We start from the raw sequence: 8,583 nt of genomic DNA, 5'->3' as shown, positions 1-8,583 counted from the left end.
CTAAATAAAAGCAGTGGTGCCTTATTAAACAAAAAGCAAATCACCAAGAAATCAGCTTTCAGGGATCAGCTGAACTGCTGCATTGTACTCTCATGGAAAATTACCCAGCAGTTTTTTCTGAACCAAGAAACACAAATCAGTTTTGGTTAGTGAATGCAGGAGCCAAACTCTTCTATTGTGAGGGTTTCAATAGACGCTCAAATAACTTTGACAGCATGGAGGGGGAAGGGTGTCTCTGACCCAGTTTCTATATTACAGCATCGCTTGGGTGATGGTGGTACGAGTGTTCACAGCAGAACCTCTTTTTCTTTAATTTTCCTCTCCTGCTTGCCCACCATTGCTTTGTTTAAATAATCCACAGATGTTATCATGGGCTCAAGAATAAGATTAATTGAGCTTAATGATTGCTGGTGACTTCTTATATGCATTCAGCTGATGATGTCTTCAGCAGAGAGGCCCTTTATGGAGTGCGAGAGGAAAATTTGCTTTTTTTCTTTGGCTTTCTCATTTCACAGCCATTTTGAAAGAGGAGTTCTCATTTCTTCATGGTATCTTTGCCTGAAACCTCTTAACATGCTGTGAGAAGTTTTGAAGGTCAGACCTTCTTCACCTGGTAGAACCTGAATTATTTTTTTCTAGGCTCTCTGCCAAGAAGTTTCTTGCTACTTCTCATGCCACTGATCTGGGAGAAGATGCAACTGCTCCTTTTTGTAGAACAACAAAAGCCTGCAGAGGCAGGGAACTGGACTACCGAGCAAGGGGATAAATGCCTGAAAGACTGAAAGAAAGGCTCTACCTGCACAGGTGTCAGGGAAACCGGGAGTCCACGTGTGCAGGTACATAAGGGCAGTATCCCCGCCAGGCACCTGGGCAAGAGATGTGACAGATGAACTGGGATGAAGACACTGAAAATCTGAGTAAGACAGGCAATATCCAAAGGATGCACGTGAAGCTAAAATGACAGGTTCTTCCCACAGCAAGGGCTGAAATAGACTTACAAGTGTGAACATCCACAATAATAATTTTCTCTTTAAAAAGCCCTCACTGCTAGCCATGTTTCAATCTGGTTTTCAACAGATCTTGAATTATTATGAACCCTCACTTGTCTGCTTTGATATGTCACAAGCCATCACCAACCTGACAGCTCTCTGGCAGACTTCCAAGCATCTTCAAAAATACAAAACCAACCTTGCTTCTAGTGCTTCCCCCACTTCCAGCTCCTAAACCAAAATCTAATTCAGGGGTTTGAAAAGAGCAGAATCAGAGCTCACCAATGGCCTGAGAAAGCAAGCTGAAACTAAAAAGTTACACTGTCAAAAGCAATAGAATAAAGGGGAAAAGAAAAGCAGGAACGTTTTTATGTCAGCCCATAGGCTGCACAGCAGTGTATGCCACAGCAGGGGTAACCAACCCTTGAGAAGCACACAAATAATTCTGCTATGCATAGACAGGGATTACAGCAGGTGACTCTCAGCACAGATGCACGAATTTGGGGGCTACTGTGCAATCCAAACACAAGCAGTGGAGGAGGTGAGCCAGCAAAAACTCCTAAGGAGATCCCTGTTCGATCCTATTGGACAGTAAAGCAGCCAAAGACCTAAGGAGCTGCTGTCGTCAGCCTCGAGACCTCTTCCCAACTCTCCCTCTCGTAACTTTCCTTGACTAAGGAGTGTTGTTCAAAGTGCTGGTGCACGTTTTTTAGGGTTAAGGAGACTGGTCACTCTTGCACTAGTCAGTTATACTCAGAAGGCAAAAAGAAAAGACCAAGACTGGAGACGGGAAAGCCTGAAGAAAAGATGTAATGTAGTTTTTATTTTTCCATCAACAATACATTTGTATTCTCATTCCATTTGAGAAACCAGGTCCCTTTTTTGCTTTCCTTCCCAGAAGGTTCTCTTCCCTTTTTTACCACTGGCAAAAAAGAGATCTATTGGAACATGTACATTATAAACCTAACTCATTTTGGTTTGAATCCAACGAATTTTACTTCACTTTCTCCAAATACACACATTTACTGCAAACATTTTGTATAATTTGAAAAGTCATGTTTGTTAAGAAAATAGTGACGGTTAAAACTTTTGCCCATTTCTAGTGATTCCTTCTTCATGAGAATTGTGGCACTTCCCTGGAAAACATTAGCTAGTACGCTAACTGCAGGACTGTTACGTTCACTCAAGGTGACAGAGGCATAATCCCCTCTGCTGCCAGAGACCTCCCCCTTGACTTTGGGCTATTCATTTTGCCTCTGTGCTCGTCAAATCCAGCTATAAAACAGGTATTAAACAGGTATTATAGCAACTTGCACCTTACAGAAGCACCATTATTGTGAAGCTCTTGCATACTGTGGAGGAAGAAGGTATAGAATATATAATAACCCACATGAATTAGGCTTTAGAAAGATGCTGCAGAGGATGATGGACTTGACTGAACTATGATGTGCAACTGAGCAAAGCAGTGCTATTTCCTGAACGACCAAAGCCTTAAGACACTCTTACCCTTGCAAATAGCACCACAAAATCTCTCACAGATTACAGATAGGCAGGACTTCTGTTTTATATCTCAGCCAGAAGACAAGAATCATTCTGCTTCTCAACGGGCTAAAAAGATCCAGTGGTTCAAACAGACCAAAAGGGAAGGCAGCCAGTACCGTAGAGTCAAGACCTATGGAATAAACACCATCATTCCTAAAGCACTTTAGTTTTGTCTCCAGTGGAAAAGCCAGGCTCGGTCTTACTTTGCTAACAGCATATGAAGAGTTCGCTGCCTGATGCAGTATGCCTGTGACATTGCTTCTACACTGGACATTTGTAGCTCCCCTCCTGCAACTTAAAGCATGTTTTCTGAACGCAGCCTTAGCTAAAACCCTTTACTGACAAGAATTGATCTCATTTACTTGTTGGTCTTTGACATCCCTCGTCTAGATTCAGGGCGGTCTATTTGCGGTTCTCTGCAGGCTCCCTCCCTTCACACTCCAGAGCTGAGCTGGACGTGGTGAGACCGGTGGCATCCCGGTACAGACACGTGCTAACAGGGAACGGCCGAGAGCCCAGTGCCCTCCTCCTACTCCTCCGCAGATTATCAGCAGTAACTGGTGATGGAGCTGGTGGGGAAGAGGAAAATGAGAGAAAAACTGAGAAAAGTGAACCAGATGATTAAGGAGTAAAGAATCGCAGATGAAACTAAAAATAGTCCCCTCGGCAGTTGTAAAGGAAATTCGTTTGACAGGAGGCTGCTTCTTTTGTCGAGAGTGGTTTGTTATGCAAGAGACGATACCAACACCGGCTCTTCTTATCTTGGTTGTCAGTTTAACTGACAAAAAGGAGCAGGGGTTAACATCACTGGAGCCACAGCCAGTCTTAACATTTGTTTGTTTTCATGCATGTGTGTGTTTTAAGAGGCAGCCCAGGGATTAATACTGGCAAGAAACTGTGGTGCAAGGTCAGTTAAGCAATTTCAGAAAAATCTTAAGAGTGCTCACTTGTTATTAAAGGCAACAGTTAAGCCCCTGCCTCCTGCTTCAGCCATCCCAAGAAGGGGATCATGGTGACTTTCCCGCACAACAGAAAACTTAATGCTCACAAGTTCTTCCACTCGCACGCAGCAGGGGACAACCTTGCCCCTAATCTGCTTTTCCAGTTTGTAAGGTAGCTCACCCAAAACAGGCAGAGCCTTCTGGATACAAGAAAATGCTAAACTAAAATGAACAAAGTTGTTTCATTTTCCCCCCACTCCTTCCTGATGCTGAGCCTTCAATAGCATTTACACCCCTACGTTTGAAGGTAAGAAGTAGGAAGGAAGAGGCTTTAAAAGACACCACCTTAACATCTCCTCTTACAGAAAAGAAGTCACTGTAAAACCAGGAGGAGAAGAGGGAAAAATGAGGACATCAGCAGCTTCCCTGACAACTGTCCACAGGAGTGCAGGTGAGCCTGTATGTTCCTCATTAATGTGCCTTCTGGCATGCTTGCAAGCTTTTAGAGAGCCTGGTGGTCACTGCTGCCAATATCTGCTGGTGAGGAGGTAAGCAAATCACAGTCTGTCCAAGTTAAACAAATAAAGGCCAGGGCTTTGAAAAACTCGAGAGACACACACGCATGCACACACACGGTGTGTGGGAGTAGGCACTCGGGTGTGATGTAGGTCCAAGGGAAAACAACTCTTATTAGTCTTCTCTTCACCAGACTTGCCTGAAACATTCATTTTTTAGACCAAGTATGCCACACTAAACCATGGGTTAGTTGAAAACAGGACACTCACAGTCTCTCCTCTGTTTCTCTTTTCTGAGGAAATGTGCAGTAGCACAAAGACAGCAACACAGAAGTCCTGTCTCCTTGGTCGGTAACCGAAGTCATCCTCTCTGTCCAAAACACCAAAGTGTTTGGTAGAAAAATAACCAGCAGAATGTAAGATAAGTTGGTGGAAAGCTCCTGTTGAAAAGTAGATAGCAGCTTTGTACTTCAGGTTGAAAATGTGCACCGGGTTGAAATACTGTGGACTTCTTTTGTAAACTAACTTAGAAATAACTTGATCCATTTCCCACTTGGTGTGGGAAGACCTCGGTGGTAGATTCTGCCCTTCACCAGACCCACCTGCCATGAACTTCTCAGGCCACAGGATGCCACTGTTGCATTTCTTTTTCAGGAGGTCAAAAGAAACTGCGACAAATTGTTTGTGTGAACTGGACACCTAAATTTAATGCCTCTTTTCCCTTCTTAATGCATACAGTTGCCAACGTTACAGCCCCAGACAGACCAACCAGATGTAAATAGCTCAGAGCTATGTTTTGATCAGGAACAAAATGTTTGGATACCTTTTAAGGCTAGATTGCTGAACCCAGCATCTCTGTGCATTCATAAATTTTATACGCACAAGAAATCTTTCCAATGACTGCCAGGAGTGTTGACTCCAACCCTGATAGTTTTGACCACAAAACAAGTATCCCCTGTTATTGGATTTTATCTATGTCCAGATGAGAAAAGAAAAACATTAGATGGGAGAGTAGATTAAATGAGATAGATAGAAGGCAGACTGCTCGTAATTCCTACCTCTTGAAAAAGAGACAAGAGCTCCTACCATGTTAATAAAACTTCATAAATATTTTACTAATATAAAATGGAATGGAATGTATTCATGCCAGGAGACAGGGGAGTGGTGTGAGCTCCCAGATAGCTCTTCTTGCTGCAATTTTGTGCAATTTGCAAGCTGGCACCCAGAATCATAAGCCCAGGACTACTAAGACCTCCGGGTTAGTCAAGACAAAGGCACCTCACAAAGGTCCACCAGTGTGAATTTTAGAGCAGTCAAGACTGCAAAGATCTGCACAGGGTCTAAATGTCCTCTGAAAGCAAATTTCAGTCCTGAAACACTTTTACATTTAAGTGGTAAACTATTACAGAAAACTAAGTATGAGATTGCAGATAGTCTCCAAGATCTACTCAGACAGGGGTTCCCCCAAGTTCAGCACAACACAGATGGAATTTGTGAGAAGGGACTGTTAAGAAATGAGGGAGAAGTTTTAATGTTAACAGTTTCTCACATTTCAAAAGCCGTTTTGGTTTTGCTCATCATTTTAGAAGGGGAAAAATGGCTTCAGCCTACCTCAACTCCACTTAAGAAGAGGGAAAAAGAAAATGAATGATAAGGTTTCAGATACAGCTTGGGTGGCCAGCAACAGCAGAACTTGAGGAAAGTCAGCATGAAAGTGACAGCTGTGGTGATGCAGAGCATTACCTAGGCTGGTGTTACAGCTCCATACTTCAAGCTGATAGAAATACAAAGGGGCCCACATATAACAGTCTTTTGGGATTCAAGGCTTCAGTAGAAACATCCTCACTGCCTTCAGCCTGTTTTGGATGTGTCCCAGAAGCCAGCTATTCCCCAGCCAGAGTCTAGATTCAGTGTGACAAAATCCCACTTTTCAGAAAAGCGTGTTGTAAGACCTTTAAATCAGAACTAGGCAATTGCTCAGAAGATGCTGGGAAGGACTCAGCCTTGGAAAAGAAACAGCTACCAACCAAATAATTCACACATTACCAAAGACAAGAATTAAAGAAGCCTAAGTACGGTTTCCATTGCTTTTAAAAATAAGTATTTGTAATAGCACACACCAAGGATATGATATTAATATTAAATCACTCATGATTGTTTACATTTCTTTTGCTGAAGCAGTATTTGGTGTTGCGATGGTTTTTTTCCACTAGAGAAAATTCACCAACACATAACCAATTACTTACTTAGTTCCCAAACTCAGTTTACCTCCCATTCCAAAGTCCAGGGATTTCAAAATCTCTTTAAGAAAAGAAAAAAAAAAAAAAAGAAAGCCTTCAACCCAAATTCTTTTCTTGCTATTTATTACAACAAACAACAGATTTCATGTAAAAGCAGGACCAAGAGGGTAGGGAAAAAAAAAAGTTCCAAAGCTAATTTTAGTCCTGCTGATCTCAGGAGCTTAGCGTTCCCGTCAGATTGAACAGACTCCAGTGGTGCCCTGCCTGCCTGCCTGGCTGGAGAAATCTGTCCCTGGAGGTCTATTTATGGCACCTTGTACCCTATACCTAGATTGGTTTTTAGGTTTTTTTTGTTTTGTTTTGTTGCACTGGAGCAAGTATCCAGGACTGCATTGATCCAAGACACAGATGTGACCTACTCAAGTAAATTACCAGAAAAAAAAAGAAAAATCAAAATGGTTCACACTTCATTTTCTGCAAATCAGTCCCTCTGGACTTTAGCAGCTAGCCAAAATTCAGTCCCAAAAGTTATTTCTATTAAAAGGAGATACTGATGACAGAATCAGGTGTATTTTTGATACAAACCCATCTGCTTACATACAACACAGCATCCTTTTACCTGCAACAAGGTAAGAACAAATGATGAGATCTTTTTCCTTGATGATTCTCATCCAAATTGAGCCAGTATCATATCCAATCCCTTCATGAGTTCCTTCTACTTTTTTCTCCTTAGACACACATTTCTGCTGCTACCTCTAGCTGTTTCTCCCTAATCAGCACCATTTTCTGTGGCTTGTTTCACTGGTTGTTATGTCATATAAAGGCAACTCCAGCAATCACTACCTCAATGCCTTGTGTTTGCTTTATGAGTTCCCAGGGAAAATCTCTTTGGTCACATAGTTAAGTTTTTCATGTAGATCTCACCATGTAATTCTGGGTCAGTTGTGACCCTATTGTTTCTACTGCCTGGTTCCATAATGACTTTACCCACTTTTTAAACACTTAGCTTGCCCATCAGCTTCACTGAATTTTACCCAGTCCATAGTCGTATTCCTTCAGTTCCACCCAGTCTTCCATCAAACCAAAATGGCCACACCCTAACCCTTCAGCCCAGAAAGAGAAACGCTTTAACAAAACTACTAGTTATACTGTAGACAGTGGCTGTCAAGGTACCTTCATATTTCAGCACCCCCTCAAAAAGTCTGTTTCCAGCCATGTCTCCTTGTGATTTTTCTACCATTTGTATGAAACCTGCCTACCTGAAGGGAGCTGTTATTCCTCATGCCCCCCATCAAGAGCACACATCTGCTGGATGCAAGCGAAGAATGTATTTCCCAAATGTTTATGAGGTAGACAGGAGAATAGAATTCATGCAGGCACCCTCATCTTCTTCAGGGTAAAATCTGCCAAACTAGCCTAAACTACCTTTAAATAGAAACAGTAGGAATTAGAACCAAACAGAACTACGAAGCAGTAAAACACCCCTGCCGTTAGACTGCCTTTGCTAGCTGGATGACAGCCCCAAACTGAGAAGGCGTAGTGACTAACTGATGGGTAGTAGTGTCTCAAACTGCAACTTCACATTAAGGCTTCAGTTACATTCACCACTCGCTGCTGCCAAGAGAGGTAGCCCTCTCCCCCCATCCCTCCTCCAGTTTCTTCCCTGTGGGACACGTGCTTCTGCCAAATCCTTGCTCCAGCGCACATTTGATTGCAGCACAAAGCCAATTCAACTCACTAAAACAGCGGAAGGTAAATTGGTTTTGGCTGGAAAGCAAGCTGAATTGGCTTAATATGTGATCGAGCAAGCACTAGGCTTGGTGCAAGACAGAGCAAAGACGAACTGTACAGCCGAAGGCAGGAACAGCAGAAGAGGTCTAGGCGAGGTGAGAATGGTAAACAGCAAAAGAAGCTGTTAACACAGCTCAGCAGGAGCAGGGAATCACAGTCTTACCATGGTCCAGCAATATACAAAGCACATCTTGAGTATTCAGTTCCTGTAGATAATCTCCTCCTTTCAGGGACAGCAGTTCCTCTGATACCTGCATGTTACTTAGAGGGGATTTTGGATTTAGCCCTAGCATGGGACTGCACTAACAGTTACGTATCTTAAGCCCAAATTCAAGAGGCACTGGTACCCCAAGCGTGCTGCTCTGTAAGCCCTGGGAAGGAAAGGGATTTTCCGGTCCCAGCTCTTGCGGAGGGTAGCACCACAGCCTGGGGAAGCTTTCCAAGGCTCAAGATTAGCTGGGCACGGTGCCACATTAACACCACCATCCTGCTTCTGAGGCACGGGTTGTTTTTGTGTGCAGGACTGCATTGCAACGAACAACTTGTTCGTTGCAATGCCGGCTCA

Source organism: Aquila chrysaetos, chromosome 18, assembly GCF_900496995.4.
Source record: "Aquila chrysaetos chrysaetos chromosome 18, bAquChr1.4, whole genome shotgun sequence".
Taxonomy (NCBI): domain Eukaryota; kingdom Metazoa; phylum Chordata; class Aves; order Accipitriformes; family Accipitridae; genus Aquila; species Aquila chrysaetos.
The sequence above is the reverse complement of the archived record's forward strand: the minus strand, read 5'-3'. Positions refer to the sequence as shown.